Raw genomic sequence first — 24,684 nt, forward strand, 5'->3', positions numbered from 1 at the left:
CTAGAGAAAGACAAAAGAATTGAGGATGCATGCAAAGGAATGAATAAAACGATTCTAAAAGATTGTGCATGCGATGTAGCTCCACTGAGTGAGGAGAGGAACAGGCACTGTGAAAAGGTGAACAGACTGTAGGTGTCAGGCATAGAAGGATTGTTGAAATTGGATCAGTAGATTGTCAAGAGAGTAAATGGTGGTCAAAAGGTCAATGTTCTCAATTGAGATCCGGGGCGGGGGACGGGGGGAGCAGATTATATTATTGGAATGAGAAGGTCTGGAATGTGACGATAGATGTGAGGAGATGATGTAGAGAAAAGGAAAAATCCTTGGCCAAGAAGTCAGGAACCCTTAAGTCCAGAGTTTTGGAAAAATCACTTTCGTATAGGCTGGAGAAAGTGGCAGTGTGTGTGTGTGTGTTGATGATTATGAAGGAGTAAACTAAATCCTATCATCTCTAGTCTTGTCAAAGCCTTTTCTCTCCTTGTATAAGAAGCAGAGGGAATAACAAGGAAACCTTGTTTTTAGATGGTAACTTCCCCCAAATTCTCAGAAATGAAGAAAATAGATATGTAGAAGAGAATGTTGCAGTCCGTTATTAAAAAGTGGCTGTCTGCTGAGCTGGGCATGATCAGAAGCTACCTGTCTGTTAATGAGCCTGCATATGTACATGTATACACCTCAACATAGGCAATTCTTTTTACTTTCATACTCAGTTTCTCTTCAGCCTCTTCCCTCAGAAATGAAATGTCTTCAAGATAGGGTGAAAGAGTCCAAAATGCAGAAACACAAAAGCTCGTAAGGGTATACCTTGGAGCGTGTAACTCCTGGCTCCCCCCTCCCACCACCATCATCACCGCCAAAAAAAAAGAAAAAGAAAGCAAAGCGGTGGGGGGGGGGGGGTGCCTCAGTGGCCCAGTTGGTTGAGTATCAACTTTGTCTCAAGTCATAATCTCATAGTTCATGAATTTGAGCCCCTCATCGGGCTCACTGCTGTCAGCACGGAGCCCACTTCAGATCCTCTGTCCCCCTCTCTCTGCCCTCCTCTGCTCATGTTCTCTCTCTCAAAAATGAATATAGACATTTTTTAAAAAGGGCAAAAAATATCTTAAAAAGCCAACATCAATGAAAAAAGAAAGTTCTTTGTACAGGGCAGAGTGGGCAGTGGGGACAGTCTGAAATGAAACCCTGTACCTTAATGGTATGCAAAGTCATTGCTGGGGTGAGTAAAGAATGCTTGGGAAAGGGGTTTATGAGAGAATTCATGGCGTGATGTTTTCTTGAGGAATGAGGAAACACAGCAGTTGTGCCCGTGGCACGTAGAGAAAGGTAGGAGACAGAGAGAGAGAAACAATTTATCAGGGAGTTAAGAATATATTTTCTCATCCAAAGCAACCACCAGAAGTTTATCAAGAGATTTGTTACTCAAGTTCCCTTGGAATTATTAGTTTATTATTATTTTTTTAATAAAAACAATCCCACAGCATTCATTGTCATCCAGTAATGACATAAAGGTAACCAAAACAATAGGAACAAATGTTTTAGAACTATGCTCCCAACAATGGACCTCTAAAAAAAAAACAAATTACTTGGTCTTCTCAAGAATTTCTCACTTCATTGATCATTTATAGTTGGAGACACTTTGAAACAGGGTAATATTATCTCCTTTTAGCATGATCCGACCCAGTTGTTTTCTTGACTTTGTTTTAGAATGAATCTCTTCTGCATCATCTAATACAAGGTTCACGTACTCATCAAAATCAGTGATGCAGCGCTCTATCTACATGTTCACTTGCTCATCAAGCCACACCTGAATCCAAGATCTATTTTGCAGGTATCTGAAGATGAGGTTGATGGGCTGCACCATCACCTTCTGCACTTTTTGACCCTGGCCATGGTACGCCATGGTGGAAGCTGACAAAGACCGCTGGAATTACTAGTTTAAACATCAAACTAGCAATGGTCTCTACCGCGTTTCTGAAGTATAGCTGACATACAAAGTTATATTAATTTCACATGTACAACATAGTGAGTCAACAATTCTATGCCCTAAGCAGTACTTACTGCAACAAGTGTAGGTACATCTGTCACCATACAATGTTGTTACAATATTATTGACTATATTACCTATGCTGTATTTTGCATTTCCATGACCTATTTATTTTACAACTGGAAATTTGTACCTCTTCATCCCCTTCAGCTATTTTTCCCATTCTTCTGCCTCCCTCCCCTCCAGCGATCACTTTTGTTCTCTGTATGTATGAGTCTGTTTCTGTTTGTTTTTATTGTTTAGATTCCACATATAAGTGAAATCATCCTGATTTGCCTTTCTCTGACTTATTTCAGGTTACACAATAAGCTTTAGGTGCATCCATGTTTTCTCAAGGGGCAAGGTCTCATTCTTTTATGGCCGAGTAGTATTTCATTGTAACGTATACTCTAGAGCCCTTTTAAACAACACCTTTTAGTGAGATTTTTTGTGTTTCTCTAAAGGGGCACTAGATTATTTTTAGCTATTTGCATCTACAACTAACAATTTAGCAATATGCAGAAAGCCGCATAGACAGGGAACTTGGAACATTAGCAACACAGGAAAATTAAGAGGCTTATAAAGAAAGGTTCATAAAATATACCAATACAAATATGGCTAAAATTAAACCTAAGGGGAAGAGAGGCTAGCACTGACTTATATGATCATGACAAAGAATGATTACAAACTAGAATTTCAGCTTCAGTGTTGTTGGTCAGTGAAAAGGGCACTCTGTTGGAAAGACTAGGAGACCCAGGATTGGCACATAGTAAGGATCCAATTAATATTTGATAAATAAATAAATAATTGAATGAACACAGACATTTGGCCAGTCACTTAAACTAGTCTGAGTCTCAAATTATCCATTTTTGAAGTGAGAAATAATAATACCTATGATATCAAATAATAGTTACCTTTGGGGTGCCTTGGTGGCTCACTTGGTTAAGTGTCTGACTCTTGGTTTTGGCTCAGGTCATGATCTCACGGGTTCATGTGTTCAAGCCCCATGTCAGGCTCTGTGCTGACAGTGCAGAGCCTCCTTGGGATCCTCCCTCTCCCTCTCTCTCTGACCCTCCCCTGCTTGTGCTCGCTCTCTCTCTCAAAACAAATAATTAAGCTTAAAAAAATAGTTACCTCTATTGCATGTCTACAATATGCTTATCATTGTACTGCATACTTTATAATCTTCTCAACATCCTTCTCTGTCTCAAAGGGAGACCACTGGGTGCTCAAATTATACATGTGAAAACCCATTGTGTTGTGCACACCCAGGAGACCAAAGTATGGTTCTGACAGTTGCAGTTAGATAGGATTTAATTAAGATGTATGGCCATGATTGATGATTTCACTCAAACTAGAGTAGCTGTATGGACAGGTTTGGGGAAAGTACTAACAAGTTTATTCCTTCTAACTTAACCAAAATTGTCATTATTTCTTTCAGATAACTTGTAATTTTGTGTAATGCATAGGAAGGTCTTGGTCATGCCTCCTCAAACATTTATTCTGCTTTCTAGATGGAAGGACCCATGTTTTGTCAGGTTCTGTTTACAAACCATCTCTTAAGGCAGTATTTCTTCTCTGTAGAGAGAGGAGACTTTTTTTAGAATCCTGAGAATACATCCATATGCTTCAGTGTGAGAAATGCTGCGTTTAAATTTGGGTGTTCCTTTCAGTGATCACTTGGAATTAATTGACACAGTCATAAACATGACCAAGAAATTACCACATGATATTTAATTAAATATCCTCAGAATCCTGAGATCCTTAAGAACACATCAAGGGATTTCAGACTGAGAAAAGCCCCTATAGATTAAGTGTTTCTCTCAGGATCCAGTTTCGTCTTATGCATGTTAATGTTGACCAGCTTTAGCCTCAGAGAGTGAACTTTTCCTGATTGTGTTTACAAAGGCTAGAAATCATTCTGTTTGTACCTGACTTGCCCACGCATTGACTACATTTACTGACAAATGTAGAATAACTGGATGGATTAAGCAGATGCCTATTTACCTCCGTATGGTACTTACTATTCATTAGCTCACCTATTGTGCGAACATTATTAAAGTATCCTTTTTCTTATACTAGATACTATATCAGGTGTAGAGCTTACAAAAGTGAATAGGATTTGATTCTTGCCCATGATAAGCCTTGTTGGGAAGATAAACAGAGAACACAAACACAATTGTAAGAAGAACCAAATTTTGTGATTACTCAGAGGATAAACTAAGCCAGCTTGTGAGTCTTAGACAAACCTGAAATTGACACTAGATGAAATTTGTAGGAATCATTTTATAATGATGGAAAGCAGAGTAATGGTATGTTACCCGGAAGACTCCTAAAGCCAACCTTTATTTTGTGGTGGCTCCTTCCTCGCTTTCTTCATATTCTTTTAGAGTCCAGGATGCCAACTTTGGCTTGTTTTTAATTAAAGTTGTTTTAAAAAATGAGAAAATTAGAAGTCACTGTAATTCTATAATAATATTGCTAACTTTTATATGGGTACCTTTACATGTAGACTTGGTTCCTAGCACAATTTGGCATACCATAAAAGTTCGGTAAATGTTTTAATATGTGAGTAATTGACACTCAATTGTTATTTCACATTGAATTTAAGCTTCCTCTAGTCTATATTAAATTTAAACTTTGTACCATGTTTTTATCTGAATTTAATATTTAGTACAAAACTGTTTCTTCACTTGTGCCTCATTAGGAGTGGGAGGATGGGGGGTGCCTGGCTGGCTCAGTCAATAGAGCATGTAAAAAAACCTCTTAATAAACAGGTTGTAAATTTAAGCCCCACATTAAGTGTAGAGATTACTTAAAAACAAAAAATCTAAAGAAAAGAAAAAAGAAGTAGGAAGGTAGGGTACATTCTGGAATTGCTATGGAACGTTTTTATGTTCTGTTCTCCCTTCTTGTTTTCCTTCTCTTTGAGATCCTGCCACTCTTTCCCTTTCTTACTTCAGTCTCATCCTTGAGCCCTGGAGGCACATCCACTCGAGGCCACAGTACTAAGGAGTTCTTCCATTTCATTAAAAAAAAAAAAAAGTTACTGGTTGATTCTGATATATACTCCTTATCCTTGCTTACCAATTTTGATAAGTTCCATGTTAGAAGGAGAAAATCCAGGTTTTAAAAAAATGTTTATTTTTGAGAGAGAGAGGAGAGAGAGAGAGAGAGAGAGAGAGAGAATACGCGCGCATGCTCGCACACAAATGGGGGGAGGGGCAGAGAAGGGGGACAGAGGATCCAAAATGGGCTCCAAGCTGACAGCAGAGAGCCCAATAGTTGACAGCAGAGAGCCTGATGTGGGGCGAACTTACAAACGACAAGATCATGACCTGAGCCAAAGTGCAATGCTTAACCAACAGAGCCACCCAGGTGCCCTGAAAATGCCCTCTTTTAAAATGAGTTGATTGAAATATTAAACGAGTCAGTGATAAATCTACAAAGGCAAGATTTATTCTCTTGTATATTAATTTCCTTTAAAATCTTCTGGAAATTATACCCTCATTACTTGTCATTTGATCTAAGAACCACAGAATTTTATTACTAAGAAACTTAAAGGATCAACCCTTTCCTTAATTTTTACTTTAAATTAAAACTAGCTAAGTTTCACATGGATATGATAATATTCTAGAATGCATTATAGAATTCTTTTCTAATTTTGACACATTTGGACACTTTATGTCTAGAAAGGAGATTTCTCTTTAATTACTGACTTACTGTGAGAGACTGAGATACTTACTATTCCACAAATACCAAATAGAATTAATGAGAAATTGAAGTCTAAAGAGAGCTAAATAGGATTATAATGCAGGGTCCATAGATTTTTTTTTTTTTTTCAATTCTAGGAGTTAAGGGTATAGTTTCTGAGCTAGAATCACCAAGTAATTCATAATTCATAATGTTCAATTTAAGATTAAGTGAGTTAATGCAATTAAAAGCTTAGAACCAAGCTTGACACTTAAGAATGTTGTATGTTTTAGCTATTTAAATAATTTGCTGCTGACTTTTAAAGTTAATATTTAAATCTCTTTAAACCATGACTATTATAATAAGTAGCTCAAATAATGTTCTTTCTTTGAGCTTCATATAGTATTTTGCTTTAGCATGTGTTAAGTCAAATATGAAGGAAATAGTGTATCTATTATTTCTCATTAAAATTAACCAAAGAATGAGCCCATGTGAAAACAACACTTAAATGAAAAGAGTTAAAGCTTTCTGTCATAAAATAGCAGCTCTTTGAATTTTGTAAAGGATGACTACTAATGGACCAGGTTCTGTCTTTCCTAGGTTTCATTAGAATTGAAAATACCTTCTCTTTAAGATTTTATTTTTTTTAATGTTTAAAATTTATTTTTATTTTATTTTGAGAGAGAGAGAGAGAGAGTGAGTGTGAGTTGGGGAGAGCTATTCAGGGAGAGAGAAAGAGAACCCCAAGCAGTCCCCATGCTCAGCACAGAGCCAACATGGGGCTTGATCCTACCACCCTGGGATCATGACCTGAGCCAAAAATCAAGAGTTAGACCCTCAACCAACTGAGCCACCTAGGAACCCCTAAAGATTTTGTTTTTAAATAATCTCTTCACACAAAGTGGGGCTCCAACTCACAACCCCAGCATTGAGAGTCACATGCTCCACAGACTGAGACAGCCAGGCATCCCAGAATCGAAAATACTTTTTAAAGTAAATAATTTCTGCATAAATTAATAATTTCCCTAGTCCAGGTAAACATTGTACAGTAGACTCAGAAATGCTCAATTTGACTGATTGTATTTAACCAAATATCAGTGATAGAAAACAGGAGTTAGGAGCATATGAATTTATTACTTCTTGCACTTAACCAGGAAATCATAATATTTTACCTTTGCATATTATTTTATAGATTCAAAATAGCATAAACATGCATTATTTTATATTCTTTTTTAAAATAACTATCTGAAGAAAGCAGAGTGGGAAATTCATCTGTTTTACTAACGAAGAAACTTGAAATTGTGTTGTTAGTAATGGAGACAAGCTAGGAACCCAGGTTTTGTGTTGCCTCCCCTGGACCACACCCCCTCTCAGAGCCCCGGATGTGCATGCGGTTCAGCAGTGACTTAGTGGATATTTTCAAAGTGAAGAACTCTTCTTTGTCCCATCATCATCCTTCATATTTACATCACAACACCCATCTAAAAATAAGAATTATTAAGTTCAGAAAATTCAAATAAGCATACCATAAAAACCAATCCTCTTTTAGAATGGTCTTTGTGAGCGTTAGCTTTGATCTGAAAGAACATCTACTTTTCCCAACATGCTTGCATGTCTTACCTAAACCTCCTTAGTTTTTTTTTTTTTTTTCAGTCCAGACCATGCATGTGTACACAGTCTCTCTCTGACACACACATGTGTGTGCATGTATGTGTGTGTATTGTGAAAATTTTCACCAAAAAAAACCCAAAACAAAACAAAATCAACACTTGCTCATCTACTTGCACTCTGTTGTCTTTATTCCACTTTATATTTTAAAATGTTGATTGGCAGTCCATTCAATAGATTTTATTTTTTTTTAATTTTATTCATTCATTCATTCATTCATTCATTTAAATATAATTTATTGTCAAGTTAGCCACCATAAAATGTATACAGTGTGTTCTTGGTTTGGGGGGTAGATTCCCGTGATTCATTGCTTACATACAATGCCCATTGCTCATCCCAACAAGTGCTCTCCTCAAAGCCCATGACTTATTTTCCCCCCACCCAACCCCCCCAATGAAACCTCAGTTTGTTCTCTGTATTTAAGAGTCTCTTATGGTTTGCCTTCTTCTCTGTTTGAAACTATTTTTTCTCCTTCCCTTCCCCTGCGGTCTTCTGTTAAGTTTCTCAAGTTCCACATATGAGTGAAAACATGATATCTGTCTTTCTCTGACTGCCTTATTTCACTTAGCATAATACCCTCCAGATCCATCCACATTATTGCACATGGCGGGATTTCACTTTTTTCTAATTGCCAAGTAGTATTCCATTGTATATGTAAACCACACCTTCTTTATCTATTCATCAGTAATAGATTTTACAACCCACTTATGCAAAATGACCTACAGTTTGAAACTTGATTTACAACTTAATTATTTTAGCTTTATAAACATAAATAGGTAACTCAGATCAAGTTTGGACTTCTGCTCTTCCTCTTTTTAGTGGTGAGGATCTTGAGGCAAATCACCTGATTTCTGAGAATTTTAGGGTCCTTCTTTGTAAAATATAATGTGTGATGTAATATATGTAAAATATAATAATGATATCTATGTCATTGAGTTTCTTATTCTTTGATTCATCAAGTATTTATTTCTCAGCCCCATAACTTCTTCATCCCTCTTGATCTTGGTAAGTTTTGAAGAATTTTCACAACTCTTTCTTCTTCCAGGCCAAGTCATCATCATATTTAATGTCATTCTTTATATTTGGGGGATTATATGGTAGAAAGATTTGATAGGGCTGAACAGGGGAGAAAGACCAGTGGCCAACAAGGGAGCTACTAGCCAGAAGCACTACAGATATCTGGATGGCCCTGGATCATAGATGATCCTTAGATGAAATGGAGATCGGGAAGTGGACTATACAAAGTGATATTTTCAAAGCATTCTTATTCTAAGCATTTTCCCATGTAATGATCAATGAGCTACCAAACTCCAAGCCTCATTGTAAATTAGGAAATACCTTACTAAAAATTCATCTTTTGGGAATTACAAAGAAAGCCTTGAAGATTTGAGAATAACTCACTAATAAAACAAGTTTCCTCTTGGGTCACCCACAGTTTGATTTACTATATTAGATCAAAAACCTTTGAAGACTAGCCAAAGACATGGTAAAATCAGTTAAATTGTATCTGACACATTGTTTGCTTTGCTGTTCCTGATCTTCCCCAAAACTGAATGAATCCTTAATTCCATCAGAGTAAGTACTCTTAGTTTAGAGCAGCCACCATGGAAGAGATGGGAAAGGTGCAGCTAGATTATGGCTGGGTGTAACCAGTGAAAATTGGATTGGGAATATATAAACAGGTATTTTTGTTATGAGTTTGATTTTTTTCCATATGTAGGTAATTTCTTTTGCTAATGTCACTTATGCCAATATAAATATGAAATTGTAAATCATACTCAAAATTATTGTATGTCTAGATGTGGGCATTTTAGTTCCTCTTGAAAAGAACTCCTGGTTTAAGGCATCTCTGACACAGGAGCCCCATTCAGAGTGGGGGTGAGATGGAGATTGGGGGTCAAGTTTCATTTTCCTTTCTCTGTTACTGCCCTTTGTTCCCATTTGCTCTCCCTTTTCCTTCTAATATTTTTCAAGAACTCATATATTTCAGTTGCCTCCTTCCTAATATTTACATGTTAGTAGAATTAAGGAAGTTAAGGAAGTTAGTTGTACTTTTCTGATATGCATAAGACAGACTGGAGTACCCTTAACTCCAAATGTAAAATTTGTAAAGAAGAGAAGCCAGAGATTTGAAAAAAATCACAGTCAAGTATATGCTCGTGCAGAGGTGGTTTTCAAGTGTGTAACTAATAACTATTTTGGGGCTCTTTGGGGACAGAAAATACATCACATGTCCTTTGCTTATCCCTTAGAACATAGCTCCTAGAAATGAGCACTTGGTGGGTAGCTGGCACACACTTGCTGATTAGCTGATACCTTCCTAAGTATTGATGCAAAACAGTTGAATGGATTTTGATGCAAAAATTTAACCTTTATATATGTTTAGCTGTATCTTCTTGAATCTGTTCCTTAACTTTCTCAGATGGACTACTCTATATCTTACCTGTGTGTGCCAGAAATGTAACCAATGCTTGAATGGCTCTGTACAAATTTTTATTGACTATCTGTTCTACCTGAGGTTTCATATGATCATAGTTTTATACTTTTATATGATCATAGAAAAGCAGTCAATGGGCAAAATATCTCATAAAATCAACAAGAGAAGTGGTGACTACAGCTTATTGTAAAACCTGATTGTAAGCAAAATGTTATAATGTTGCTTTATAAAAATTTAATAGAACAAAAATATGACCTTTGATTGAGTAATTTGCACATGGTTTGTTTCAAAGCAGCATTAAGACCTTATTATTTTTTAAAACTATTTAGTATGTTTAATCATTTTAATGATATTATATACAAAAAGCATTATTCCAAAAGTTGTAGAATCAAAGGTGAGAACTTGTCTAGGACTTACAGAACTATAAGCCCTTGCTCACAGTAAGAGCTGAATTAACATTTGTTGATTGTTTCAAAAGACTCAAATTCATATTGTTTTTATCAACATTAACTAACATTAAGTCAATATCAAGGGCTTATCAATAGTAACCTGCTGTGCTTGGTTCCCATTCAGTATGTGGCCACGACATTAACTGGTAGGGTTAGCTCCAGGATTCCCAGTGCAGGAGGGCCTGTAGTGCTGGGCGCCAGCACAGGAATCCCGGATAAGAGCAGCAAGGAATGCTTGAAGGAAATGGAGGTGGGGATTTGAACAGGAAGTTCTGAGGGCTCTAGTAACCAGAATCCCCACTGTCATGCCTGCTGCACCCAAGGTCCCCACGGTAGTACTGGTGCAGGTGCCTGTAGCTCCTGTGATTTGCCCAATTATTGTGACCAAAACATTCCAGCATATCCAACAGACTCTTGGACTCATGGTTCCTCCTATGGTCCACTTAGCTTTGGCCCTGGTGATTGGAATCATCTGAGCAGTCTAGGGGCTCAGGGAGCCCTGTTCCTATCTATGTCATGCAGCTGTGGTCTCCCAGAGGACCCCTATCCTGCATCTGGCTTCATTTGCCATGTACTGCAGAGAGCAGATTACGATCTTAACTCTGTACTAGGTAGTCTCTCTGCCTCTGGCTTTGCGGGCCCTCCCACCGGTCTTTGTGGGGCCCCTATCGTGCTGCCCGGAATGGCCGGCCCACTTCCAGTCTCCATGGGTGCTCTGAGGCCTCCCCTAGAAGGGCCAGCAACACCCTGAGAACTGGGCTTAGGCCTGGCATTGGCCTGAAAGAGAAGGAAGGGGTAGTGGTAGCAGCGGATGGGCTAGACAAGACTAGTGCATTGGTGACTGTGGGGCAGGAGGCACCCCAGCTGGTGTTGCAGTCACCGGTCTCAGCCAACCAGAGCGTCCCTCTCCCTGCCTTTGCCTGAGCTCTAACCCCAGCCCCTCCCATTGGAAGTCGGCTCGCACAGTGCATATCTGGACTTTTGTCCCTGGGTCTATGGACCCGGCCGCTTTGCCTTGACCTTATGACTTTGGAGGTCCCAGAGGCCCTGGATAAGGATGAAAAGGAAGGCGAGCCAGAGGAATCGAAACGCAGCATTCGTTCAACACCTAGGAGTCCCCCAGCCTGCTGGAGCGGGATGCAGATGACTTCCACATCTTCTGTGGGGATGTGGGCAGTGAGGTGAACCATGATATCTTGCATACACCTTCAGCTGTTTCCCATCCTTTTTTATGGCTAAGGTGATCTGCGACAAGTCTGAGGCAAGACCAAGGGTTCGTCAGCTCTTAACGACCCCAGCCATCATGCACAGACTATGTGCGTGCCAAGCCTGAGATGAATGGGAAGTAGGTGAGCTTGTGCCCCCCTAACCCACACACCTCCCCCATCAAGGGTGGAAGGACCAGTAGCTGGATGTGGTGCAAGAAGCAGAAGGAGAAGAAATCAGACCTAAGATGGGGTCTGTGGCCAGGCACCTACCCCCTCCCTCCTGGGTGGCTGACTCGTTCCCACAGTTCTCTTTGGAAAACCCTCAACAATTCACCCACACATCCTCCCCCAAACCAGTTTCAATAAGTTTACATTCATTAAAAATAAAGGCTAAAACAATGACACACAACTGGTGCTCATAAAGTTTTATTTCTTTATCATTGTCATTGAGTTTTCATTATTCTCATTATCATCATTTTTATAGATAAGACCATTATAGGACAAAGAGGCTAAGTGATTTGCCCAAAGTCACCCATCTGGTTTGCAGCAGAGCAAGGACCAGTTTGCATTTCTTATTCCCAATAGCATGTTATTATTTCTGCAGTTGATCACACTGTCTTAAAAAAGGAAGGAGGGAAGGAAGGAAGGAAGGAAGGAAGGGAGGAAGGAAAGGAAGGAAAAGGAAGGAAGGGAAAGAGAAGGAAGGAAGGAAGGGAGGAAGAAAGAAAGAGAAAAGAAAGAAAGGAAGGAAGGAAGAAAAAAGGAAGGGAAGAAAGAAAAAGGAAACAAATTCAGTCAGGTATGTGCAAATGAGAAACATTTAACCTTTTAACAACCTTAAAAGGAAAGATTTCCAATGAATGACAATAAATGCTCTTCCAATGTCTCATACTTTTTTTTTCTTTTTTTTTACCATGTATTTATCTGTTTTCCTCCAGATTTGCTTCAGTAGAGTTATAACACCAACACCTTTTATTCTCAAGCATGTTGAGGATATCAATTCAGCTTTTAGGCTACTATTTCTCAGGTTTAATTTATTCTTAGATTTTCCTCTTGTACTTTTGTTTTTGGTTTTTAAATGATTTTACATTTTCTTCTAAGTTTTTTTCCAAAGTGTTGGTCAGTATGTTGAGCCACTGAGTAGCTAATTGGAATCAGCAACCGTGTTAATCAAAGTATCCTCGCTGTCCATAAATCTTGTGAGGTAGGGAATACATCAAGCTCAGTGAAAGCACTTGGCATAGTGCTGTTGTAAGATACAAAAGATGTGAAAAATTAAAAAAAAATTTTTTTAATGTTTATTTATTTTTGAGATAATGAGAGAGACAGAGTGCAAGCGAGGGCGGGGCAGACAGAGGGAGACACAGAATCTGAAGCAGGCTCCAGGCTCTGGAAGCTGTCAGCCTAGAGCCCCACACGGGGCTCAAACTCACGAACCGTGAGATCATGTTGGACGCTTAACCGAATGAGCCACTCAGGCGCCCCAAGATGTGAAAAAATTTTAAAGTTTTGGTGGCACTACATGTACATACATACATACATACACTCCCAGGTACTGTCATTCTGACATCATTAAAAATGAAACAAGATAAAAGCAAAACCAAGTAAAAAGAGGAATAGAGAACTTGTGGTAATTAATTCTGATGAATACTGAATTTATTTTGTGTTTCCTGGAAACTAGTGAAAAAGACAAACATATGGATTTATGCTGTTTTCCTAAATTAAAGTTTAGTAAAAAGAAGCATAGAGGGTTTTCCTATTACTAAACTTTTCCCTGTTATTAAATTCAACAATAGTAATCCAGAAAATCCATATAAAACAAACACAAGGATATAAATATTGTTCAAATGGACATTTCTTATATTCACTTGACATATAAGCCAAATATGTAGTAATATTTTATAATTCAGTGAAGCCATTTCTGTAGGGAATACAGATAACATACTCCAGGTACATTGTTTCCTGGTGATCTAACTGAATGTCTAACCTGATATTAATTTAAGAGAATGAGTAGTTATTGTTTCTGTTAAATATGAATTGTTTCAGAAGACTCTTTGGCCAGAACCCAGTAAGCTCATGGTGAGTGTTCTAGTAAATGCAGAAACTGACAATATTTTATGTTTTGGTTATGTGCCTCAAACACTTTATGTGTGGGAAGCACTATTGGGAAAGTTCTAGAACCTGCCCTGTGTTTGCACTCAAATATAAAAGATCTGACTAGTTGGGCATGTCCACCTCCTCATTCCCTCACTTGGCAAAGTGAAGAATACCTAACAACAACATACCGTCCTTTGAAATGTAGGCCAATATTACTAACTGACCATGGTAAGCCAAAGTGTGTCAGTGTGGCTCCAGTGGGAAATCTGAATTTTAGAAACATGACCTCAGGGACTCACCAAAATGGGTTGACTGCAAAACATATTCTCTAGGAGTTAGCCGAGTTGTACTATTAGATGGGATTATTTATCACCTTTCATTTAAACGTGATTAATTTATATGTTAGCTCATATTCGCCAGATAAAACTTTTTTCTTTTAAGTCTATTGATGCTGAGCTGCTTTTTCTAATAACAATTACCCAGCGTATTCAATTGCTAATTAAACCTATTTTTGGTTAGAAATTCCAGAAACAAAACATTAAGCAGAAAGTTGCTTGTCTTCTGATTCCTACGGCTAATTCAATAGGATAACAATAATGTGATAGTCCCAATTTGATTGCATTTTAAAAGAAGGCAGATTAAAAATTTATAGCATTTATAACTAGAATGGCACCCATCATCTGTCTTTATATCAACTCTAGTTTCAGTAGAGTTAGTATTACAGAAATCTTAAAGACCCATGTATATCCTGAATTCAATTTATAGTTTATATAGGGTTTACAAATTATTCCCTCCTATAGAAATTTTAATCACATTCTTCATGATGTTTTCAATAAAATGCAACTAAATTTCAGTGATTTGTAGTAGGATCTCTGTGCTTCCAAAAAGGGTGCTTTTCCTTAGAAAATTCTTATAAATTAGAGCCTCAGCTTTGTAATCAATAAAGAAGAAAGCTAACCGATTATTGAGGACATGTTTTATCTTGTCCTGTGGATTTAAATGTTTTGTTTATTTTGTGAAAATGAGGTCAGCTACATTTTGAAATGGTGAAAAGAAAACTGGAGTAAACTAACGTAAATAGTTTGGCATTGGAGTCTTCTTTAAGATAACTTCTGGATATATTTAATTTAAATATATATTTAAAGGCGCCTGAGTGGCTTAGTCGGTTAAGCCTCCGGACTCTTGATTTCTACTCAGGTCATGATCTCAGTTTGAGAGTTTGAGCTCTACAATGGGCTCTGTGCTGACAGAACAAAGCCTGCTTGGGGTTTTCTCTCTCCCTCTCTCTCTGCCTCTCTCTCTGCTCACACGTGCACAAGTGCACTCTCTCAAAATAAATAAACGTAAAAAAATAAAATAAATATATACTTGAACTTTATAAGTTTTTAGACGGTGTCAGCTATATTATATTTGAGATAGTGTCTTATTAGCCTTGTCAATTTTTTTATAAAATGTTTTCCCAACATTTATTAAAACACAAAAATAGAAACTGTGTTCTAATGGTCTGGGCTACCATAAGTTATAGCTTTTGGCTGAGGTGGTACTATAGAGTTCAAGGAGAAAGATCTCCCAGAGGGGAAATTGAGAAGAGTATTATAAATCCTTTAAACATCAGAGAATTGGCCACTCATGGAACTGAAGAAAATTTGATACCTTTTTAAACATCTTAATTCTCAAACTTTTCTATTTTAAATTAATAGAAAGTTATATTCAGAATGCCACTGTTGAAATCACTTTCAAGCCAGTCTACACCACCCATTTTAAGCGATAAAAGGTTGATGATTAGTTAACAATGAGGTTTTGGAGTGGTGGTGGCGGTTGGGAGCCTACGGCCAAGAAAGAATTCTTGAAGATATCTTTGGTGCAAAAAGGGTGATTTTATCAAAGCAGGGGAAGAGGACCCTTGAGCAGAAAGAGCTGCACTGGGGTTGTGAAGGGTGACTGCTTATACACTGTGGGGTTGGGGGAGGTAAGGTCAGGAGGAAGTTTCTTAAAGGGATTTCCATATGCTAAAGAGGTCACAGATAACTGGAGGTCTAGCTATAGTGAAGGTAAGGTTGTTTTTCCCTCTAGCAAAGCATTACCCTTAAGACAGTAGGGAGTTCCTGGGGCACCTGGGTGGCTCAGTCGGTTGAGCATCCGACTTTGGCTCAGGCCCTGATCTCATGGTCTGTGAGTTCAAGCCCCTTGTCGGGCTCTGTGCTGACAGCTCAGAGCCTGGAGCCTGCTTTGGATTCTGTGTCTCCCTCTCTCTCTCTGCCCTACCCTGCTCATGCTCTGTCTCTCTCTGTCAAAAATAAATAAACATTAAAAAAAAAAAAAAAAGACAGTAGGGAGTTCCTGGAGATTAGGCTATTGATAAGGTTGCCCTTTTAATATTACTAAGATACTTGTAAGCTGATGGAGACTATCAGTTTAACCATTTGTTTTCTGTCCTTTTCTTTGTTCTTGGGTAGCCAGGAGTGCCTGAGGAATGTCACACATATCCTACCTGGGTGGGGGATGTGCTAGTTTGTGTTTGGCCCTCAGCTTGCCTTGTGGTCCCTCAACAGTTAATAATACTTGACTCTTTATAAAGCTTGTAAACAAGATTACCTGTAGATACATCCCATATTGTAGAATTTTAGACATAAATGAAGACCAGATTCAGGCCATTGTACCTTAGAGATATTGACCATTGGGGAGCCATTTTTTCAGTTCACATTATTTATTTATTGTTTTAAATGTCATTTAAGAGAGAGAGAGAGAGAGAGAGAGAGAGAGAACAAGTGTGGGAGGGGCAGAGAGAGAGGGGAACAGAGGATCTGAAGCAGGCTCTGTGCTGACAGCAGCAAGCCTGATGTGGGGCTCAAACTCATGAACCACGAGATCATGACATGAGCTGAAATTAGACGCTCAATGAACTGAGCCACTCAGCACCCCTCTAGTTTACATATTTTAAATATAAAACTGCTGTCAAGCCATCTGACTTTGGCATGCAGTGATATTGCTGGTAAATGTTTAACAACTGGCTCTCTGGAGTGGGAGGGAGGGGAACCCTGATACATATTATTTGTTGACTTGCATAGTAAAACATTTCCATGACAGTATAGGAAGACATGATTCTGAGAAATATTAAATTAAATTAAATTAAATTATTAAATTAATATTAAAATTAATAAAGAACTAAAAGAGAAATCACTGGCAATACTGAGAATATTGAGGAGATGCTTTATTTTTCTCTTCCCTGTCCTCCTCCTTCTTCAACTGATTACAGCTCAGAGCCATGGGCTTAGTCCAGGAAAACTTTGTAACTGGGGTGCAGGAGTATAAGAGCACCTGGCTCTGGGGTCCCAAATAGACCAGGTTTCACCACTTGCCTCCAATAAAATCCAAAGACAGAGAGCTGAGTAGTGGTGAAACAAGAAAAAATTTATTTCAGTGAGGCCAGAACTGGAAAGACGGGGGACTAATGTCTCAATGACTGTCTCCAAAGTGCTGAAAATACTTCCAGACTTATACCAGGAAAATATGGGACAGAAGTTGGTGGGTGCATGTAGATGAGCAATGTAGTTCAGGTCCATCGTTGTCTTAGGGTCAATCATGTTTTCTGTCCTTTTCTTTGGATCTCTCTGGCGTCAGGTCATGGCAGTTGTATTGCTTGAGGGGTGGTTTTGGTTCCCATCACTGGATGCTTTGCCCACCGAGCCTTTTGCCTGAGTTAAAAGATAAGCTGGAAAGAATCAGAAAGTACAGACTAAAGTCAAAATGGAGGTAGTTCAAGTCCTTTTTTAATCTGATCAATTTGGGGTGGTTAAAGGGCTTTGGAGAACTTAAGGTGGGAAATCTTCCATGTTCTCTCGATTGGGAATTTCAATTCACAGGTTAAACTCTTCTTTTAATTTACATAAGCATTGACATCAGATAAAATAATCACTAAAAAGTAAAAGTTATCCAGTGAGAAAATTCTAATGGGATATAGAAGTTGACAAAAAGAAATTTTTTTCAAAAGCTAAAAGAGAATTGCAGAGGAGCAAATAAAATGATTCCCTATTCTTCCAGTCGTGGAGAGGAAGGAACTTCATAAAGAATGGATCAACACAGTAGAAGTATCAGCTTCATAAAGAATGGATCTCAGTCAGTTAGAGCATGCAACTCTTGATCTTGGGGTTGTGAGTTCAAGCCCATGTTGGGTGGAAGAAAGGAAGAAAGAGTGGATCAACACAGAAAGTCATATATGAAGAGGTTTTATTATTTGAAGAAGCCAACTGTTGCCCCTCATGTAAGAACTTATGGAATTATATGGCATGAGATTTTAGAAAGAAAATAATGTAACTGAACCATTGTGAGTTCTCTCCTTGGTGAGTCACAGACACACCATGTGGACTTGTTGCACCAAGTAAGCTTAATTTGCAGCAAATAAGGTGGTCATGAGGAATAACTTTCAACCCAAAAGGGTGAATGGATTCCTTTTATTTAGGATTAGGATGAGTATTTGGATAGGGAAGCCCTGTCATATGTAAAGGTGGGAATAAGGCCATTTATGCACCTTAAGGAAACTTGCCTATATGTGCATTGTATGTTATGTAAATTAGGCTTATACTCCTCCTTGGGTGGAAATTTTAGTATTATCATAGGGGTAAGTCACACACAAAGTCGGGACACTGAGGCTTTTCTTTCCAGGAAGCAGCTTTATTCATGCCAGGGTGGGATCAGCGGGCTAAGACCCAAAAGGCTGAGCCCCAAGCATGGCGGGGGGGGGGGGGTCACCTTTTGTACAATTTTTTTTCCTTTGTCTCCCATATATGGTAAAAAACAGTCTGAATGGGCGGTCTATATTACAGAGTCATGAGGAATGTCGCACACACACATAGCCAGGTTGCCTTCCCTTGTCTTGAGGTTTTCACCACATTCCTTATGGAAGGACTCTACCACATTCTCTCCTTTGATGCTTGGACCCCCTATTTTTGGTCAAAGAACATCACCTTGGTTTAGAGGTTTATGTTTCCATAACATCATCACATGTGTGGCTGCTTTCCTTTTGACCATTACTTCAATGAGGCTGGAGACAGACTGTAAAAGTAGGGGAGCTATGCAAGGCAGGATTAAGCAAGCCCCCCAGGTCAAGAGAAAAACACTAATGAGGGTTTGGAATCCCCTGCAAGTTGAAAATAAATCCTCCTAATAACTCTTCAGGGCCCCAACCTTTCCAGGTCTGGACTGGGACATGAGCAACCTTTCTCATTCGATCTGTGATCTCCTCTATGACTTTTCCTTCATCATCTATCTGTAGGCAGCAGTTACTCAAGTTAAACTTTCCACAAACTCCTCCCTCAGAAGCAAGCAAGTAATCTAAAGTCAAGCGATTCTGATAGATACTATTGTGCATTTTGGTTTGCTGCTTGGCTAGTGAGTTAAGAGCTCTGACAGTTTCATTGTTTATAGTTTCTACAACTGCTTGCAGTCTGATTATGTGGTGTAGCATGTAAATGGGAGTGTGGTAGCCCCAGGACCCATCCTCTGCCCAGGTGGCAGGGCCATATTGGATTACACACTTGGGAGGCCATTCATCATCTTTCCAGTTACCAGTTGGTAGGGCTCGTCATTTCCTTTGAGTCTCCCTGTCCCCATACACTTGGACTCTCAAATGTTCCGCTCTGGCAAGTGGGAGCAGGAAGAAAGATGGACAAATAGTTCCCAGCACACATGACCCTGACCAGCATGAGGAAAGTACTTTTTAGGTTATCCTTCCACATATCCAGTATAGTTCACCTGGGCCCCGCCATTCAGTAGCTGCATTGACATTGTCCTAGGCCTCTTGGAGATAAGAGAATTTAGAAAACGGTTGGGACCTGCCTCAAGGTGATCTGGTAAACTCCCACCATTGGGTTTCCTAGGAAATTGAGTTATAAAATCTTTGGTCTAATGTTAAACGTTCAACATAGATGGTCAACTTTCTTCCCCACCGGGCAAGGCAGTTTTTCCCAACAATTGAGGTTTTGAGGAGCCAAACCCTGGTAGTAGGACTGGGGCATTCTGTTCCATTATAAGGTTCACCGGGATCTAATTCTCTAGCCTCCCATGGCCATTGATTCCCCATGTTGGTTTCCCCACATATATAGCAAGAAGAGATCTTCGGAGTCTGGGCTACAGTCTCTGCTAGTGTTAGAAACAAGTTCTATACTGTGACTGAAATGGGAGGGTGGCTACTTCTTATTTCTTCACAGAAGGAGTGGAAGACTTGATGGGATGTGGTTGGATGAGCAGTAGTGACTCTCTTGAAATATAGCACAGTCCCTGGGTCTCTGTCTCACCTGTGAATCTGGATGCCAATTATCCTGGGTTAATGATGGTAAAATTAACAGGGTTATAGGTTGACTGATAACCTGATATAGGAAGGAATGCTATTGTGCCTTCTTTTTTCCAAGTAGCCCATGAAACACAGCTCCAGCTGGGGCATACAAACTCAGGTGTATAGGCACATAAACCATTTTCTTCACAATGTATTTGTCATTGAGTTGTTTTTTCCACTCCCCATTTAAGCCTCTGTATGGTATATCATGAGTCCTTGGGCCCTCTATGACAAGTGCCTGCTTTTTTTCATATGACAGATGCCTCTGGGCCAGTATCTATAACTGCACGTATGTCAAACAGCATTGACACTGGTCCTTTTGGGTTAGTAATTTGTGTCCAGCTGACCAAGCTCCTTGCCCCACCTCTTGGTAGGATTGGACTTCTAACCAATCTTCACTGGGGGAGTGTTGTGGGTCAAAGCAAGTGTATTGACTCTCCCATTGGCAGATAGAATAGGTGGTCTTATTGTGTCTGCAGGACTTTTCCTTGGCATGAGAAACGGGTATGGTATAGTAAGGTCCAAGTGACTCCCTGGCCTAACCTGGTTATACAAATACATGGGTCACGTGATGAGGAATCTAGGCTATGCTTCAGAGTCAAGGGATGTATAAATGTTGGCTCAATGTAGTCTTTAGATCTGTTCAGCCAATATGGATTTCCTGATGGAACTGCTTGACAAAAGCTGGAGCCAGTGCCTCAGGAATTGCTACAGAAGGGGTCCAGATTAGAAGCAACTGATACCAATGAAGCATCCTATCCACAAAGGGAAGGTGAGTGCTAACAGAAACCTCTCACCACACTTTCAGCCAGCCTCTGCCAATCCTATGGTGAAAAGTAGAGCAAGAATCACAATAACAGCAAGAAACAAGGGGGACAGTGCATCACAGTAAGGAAACAAATATAGAAAATAAGGACAGTCTATTTGTTCCATCGGATCGTTGATTCTTCAAGCTTCTGCCGTGCGTAGATTAGTCAGCTTCCGGAGTGACTAAAGCAGGGCTGCAGTCTCCCTGAGCCTCTGGAGTCGCAGATTGCTTCTTCCGTGTGGTCAGCTTGCACAGCATTGATGGCTCAGGAATGCACTCCCAGTTTCGAGATGCCAGCTTCACTCTGCTGTGATGAATCCAGGGACCCACTTCGGCTACCTTTACTGAACTAGGGGTGGACAAGATGACAGTAAAGATGACAGTATCCTCCAGAGGGGATACAGGGGTTGGACATCCCACTCCTTCACCCATACATACCCTATCTCCTGGTTTAAAGGGGTGAGCCTGTCTGGTCAGACTCACAGGTAGTCACTTCCTAACCCAGTGGTGTAAGGTGGTTAGGGTAGAGCCAAGGGCTTGCATCTGTTGCCTTAGGGTTAGATTGCCTATCTCATTTAGATCCCCCCTTATGCCCTTGATAATGGGGGGAGGGCACCCATAAAGGATTTCATAAGGGGAGAACCCCGTCTGCTTAGTGGGACTACATCTGATTCTTAACAGGGTGATTGGCAACACCTGGTCCCAGTGTAGGTGGGTTTCTTGACATAGTTTACTTAATTGCAGCTTCAGGGTTCTGTTCATTTGTTCCACCTTCCCAGAGCTCTGAGGTCGGTATGCCATGTGTAATTTCCAGGTGATTTTTAACCCTTTAGCCACCAGCTGCACCACCTCAGCCACGAACGCTGACCCATTATCTGATCCTATAGTGATAGGGATCCCAAATCGAGGAATGATTTCTTTTAGAAGTCGGGCCACTTCATGTGCCTTTTCTGTGCGAGTAGGGAAGGCTTCCACCCAGCCTGAGAAAGTGCACACAAAGACCAACAGATATTTATAGGATTGGACCCGGGGAAGCTCAGTGAAATCCACCATCATACTTTCAAATGAGGCTCCCCTGACACTCTGCACCCCAGAGGCAGCCTTGGGTCCTTGATGTGGGTTATTCCGGGCACACGTTTCACATTGCTCGCATACTGCTTGGGCTATGCTGAAGAGTCAAGGGATATAGAAATGTCGGCTCAATGTAGTCTCTAGATCTGTCCAGCCAATATGGATTTCCTGATGGAACATCTTGTCAAAAGCTGGAGCCAGGACCTCAGGGATTGCTACTTGGCCATCTTCAAATTTCCACCATCCACCTGGGAGTTAGCTTCCATTTTCAGTCAGTACCAGGTACTTTCAAGTTGTGAGTAATTAGGGTCCCATTCTGCCAGTGGACTAGGGAACAGTGCTGCAGTTAAAGCTGCTGATTCTGCTGATCCTTTGGAAACCACAAGCTTTGCCTCTTGGTCTTACCATTTCCCCATGCAGCCGAGGTGTCTCCCCTTTGATGTCCCTGACAAAGCATGATAGCCACTCGTTTAGGGGCCCACACAGTATATAAGAGTTCAAGGATTTCCTTATCATACTTTATGTCTTTCCTCCTGAGTTTGTTAGACCCTTCTCTTTGTATAAATCCCCGTGGTGAAGGCATACTTAAGAGTCTATGTATGTACTAACACATATCCCTGCCTCCAGGCAGGTTAGCACGATGAGCTCTGCCTTCTGTGCCAAAGTCCCCTGACCTACTAATGACGTGTTGACCATCTGCTGGTTAATGGGCGCCTCTAGATCAAAAGGGGTGTTGAGACGAAGGCCCTCACATAGTCTTTGTAGAACTGGCTTGGGCTCTCCTCGGGTCCATGGAGTACTTCAGATGTTTTGCTCATATTTATGGCCTTTCACCCCCACTTTCTTCATGCCATTTAGAAGGGCTTCTTGATACCGTTCAGTCCTTGTGAGCCCTCTGTCTACACTTGAGTCATTTGGGTCCCATTTGGGGTCCTCCCCAGGGAAGTGGGCCCGAGCATAAGCCTGAGTGTCTAGTGACCCAGTGGGGCATTCTCCTCTAACCATTTTAGGGCTGCCTGGGTAATTTGGCAATGTTCCTCCATGGCGAAGGGGGTCAGGAGGAGTTGGTGGCAATCCATCCAGGCAGGTTTTTGGGTTTCAATTATGGACTGCATTAGTTCAATCATAGTCTGGGGCTTCTCTGTATAGGAGGGAGTATGGTGTTTCCAATTTAGGAGGTCCGTAGTGGTAAAGAGTTGGTGCACAAAAACATGCTGGCCTCCTCAGATCTGGCCTTCCTGATCATAATAGATGGATCCCCTAGTTTTCCCTCAGTGGCATCTGTAGGGCTCCCCGGTGTTGTTTCAGGGAGGGACTGCCTCCCTTGGCCTGATATTCTTATCGCCTTCCAGGAAGGGTGTATGGGGTTAGGACTGATGATCCGGGAGAGCTGGCCACATCTGGAGAGGCCGGTGGTGCTAGAGGTGGGGAGTGAGGCCTCAGGACTAGGGGCAGGCTCTGGTGGGGTTTCTGCAGCTGGGATGGCTGGAGGCACAGATGGCAGTGGGGCACATGGCAGTAGGGTCCCTTCGGGCTCTCCCAACAGTATGGGCTTTTCAGTTTTGGGTTGGCATTTGGAGGAAGCCACAAGCCATCATAGCTTTACAGCTCTCTTCAATACACACTTTTAGTCAAGGCGGCTGGTATAGGACTAGGTCTTGCCAACAGTCAATGTAAGGAAATTGGTCCGGGTGGCCTGGATCCCTCACAATGACTCTGAACACTCGGATAATTAGTTCCTTCTCAAGTGAGCCCTTAGAGGGCCACCCCACCCCAAATGATGGCCAATCAATTTCACAGAATGTCCAGAGCTTTCTGGGAGTTAATTTCACACCATAATGCCCTGAATATCCTTTTTGAAATTCCTCAACATACATTCTAGGGGAGTCAGTTTTCTCTTCTTTCTACCCATTTCCTCCCCCTAACTGGCAACTTTCATGCACAAGAGAGGGCTACGGGGAAGGGAGGGACTAATTTGGAGAGGACCCACACCAACTTTGTCCACTTTTGGCTGCTCTCCTCTCAGAGATATTTCAGGCACCTCTTAGCCTTGATGGGTTCAGTATCAAGCTCTGACCCAGATCAGACTCCCCAGGAAGTCTGACACCACCCTAAGCTATATGAGGTCACCAAGGAACTGTGGATGGGGACTCAATACTCGCTTTGGCCCATTGGTCAGGTTGGAAACTTTCTGCTGTTTCTCATTCATACACAGTCACATAGTGACTCCAATCCGCTGCCCAGTGCCCAGCACCTTAGAGTTGGTTTTGTTCCTTATGGAAATATTCAGGCAGCTCTGGGAAGTGATCAGGCTCTCCTTTTATCTCTTAGGGGCAGGTATACCAAAATGAATCCAGGTTCTTACCAGTCTGATGGGCTGTGCTCCCTGAGCTGGTTCCTGGGCCTCACTGGGTTCCTTTGTGCATCCGGGGCCCTTACCCCGGCATGACAGGAGGGGCTAGTCTCCTATGGATCAAGGGGTCCACTGGTGCCAGGCAAGGTCACCTCTCCTGGTGCCCCAAGCCCCGGTGACAAGGGAAGTGAAACGCTGTGTCTGCCTCCTGGGCAAGCCCCCACGTAATGTAGCAGTGAGTCACACACGGAGTGGGGACACCAAGGCTTTTCTTTCCAGGAAGCAGCTTTATTTGTGCCAGCACTGGATCAGCAGGCTAGGATCCAAAAGGCTGAACCCCAAGAGCAGTGGTGGGGGTGGGTGACTTTTGTACAAATTTTGCTCCTTTGTCTCCCATATATGGTAACATGCAGTCTGCATGGGCGGTCTATGTTCCGGAGTCATGAGGAATGTCGCCCTTGAGCACATAGGCAGGTTGTCTTCTCTCGTCTTGAGGTTCTAACCACATTCCTTATGGAGGGGCTCTACCACATTATAATGAGGTAA

At 40.8% G+C, this 24,684-nt stretch overlaps 1 protein-coding gene and 2 pseudogenes across 1 annotated transcript in view; 2 read left to right on the forward strand and 1 right to left on the reverse strand.

The window, feature by feature from the left end:
• ANK2 (ankyrin 2) overlaps positions 1-24,684 on the forward strand; it is a 254,755-nt gene that overhangs the window by 42,617 nt on the left and 187,454 nt on the right. The window lies entirely within an intron of this gene.
• LOC125923038 (small nuclear ribonucleoprotein E-like) lies at positions 1,388-1,931 on the reverse strand (annotated as a pseudogene).
• LOC125923529 (RNA-binding protein 42-like) lies at positions 2,011-13,757 on the forward strand (annotated as a pseudogene).

This window comes from Panthera uncia, chromosome B1, assembly GCF_023721935.1.
Source record: "Panthera uncia isolate 11264 chromosome B1, Puncia_PCG_1.0, whole genome shotgun sequence".
Taxonomy (NCBI): domain Eukaryota; kingdom Metazoa; phylum Chordata; class Mammalia; order Carnivora; family Felidae; genus Panthera; species Panthera uncia.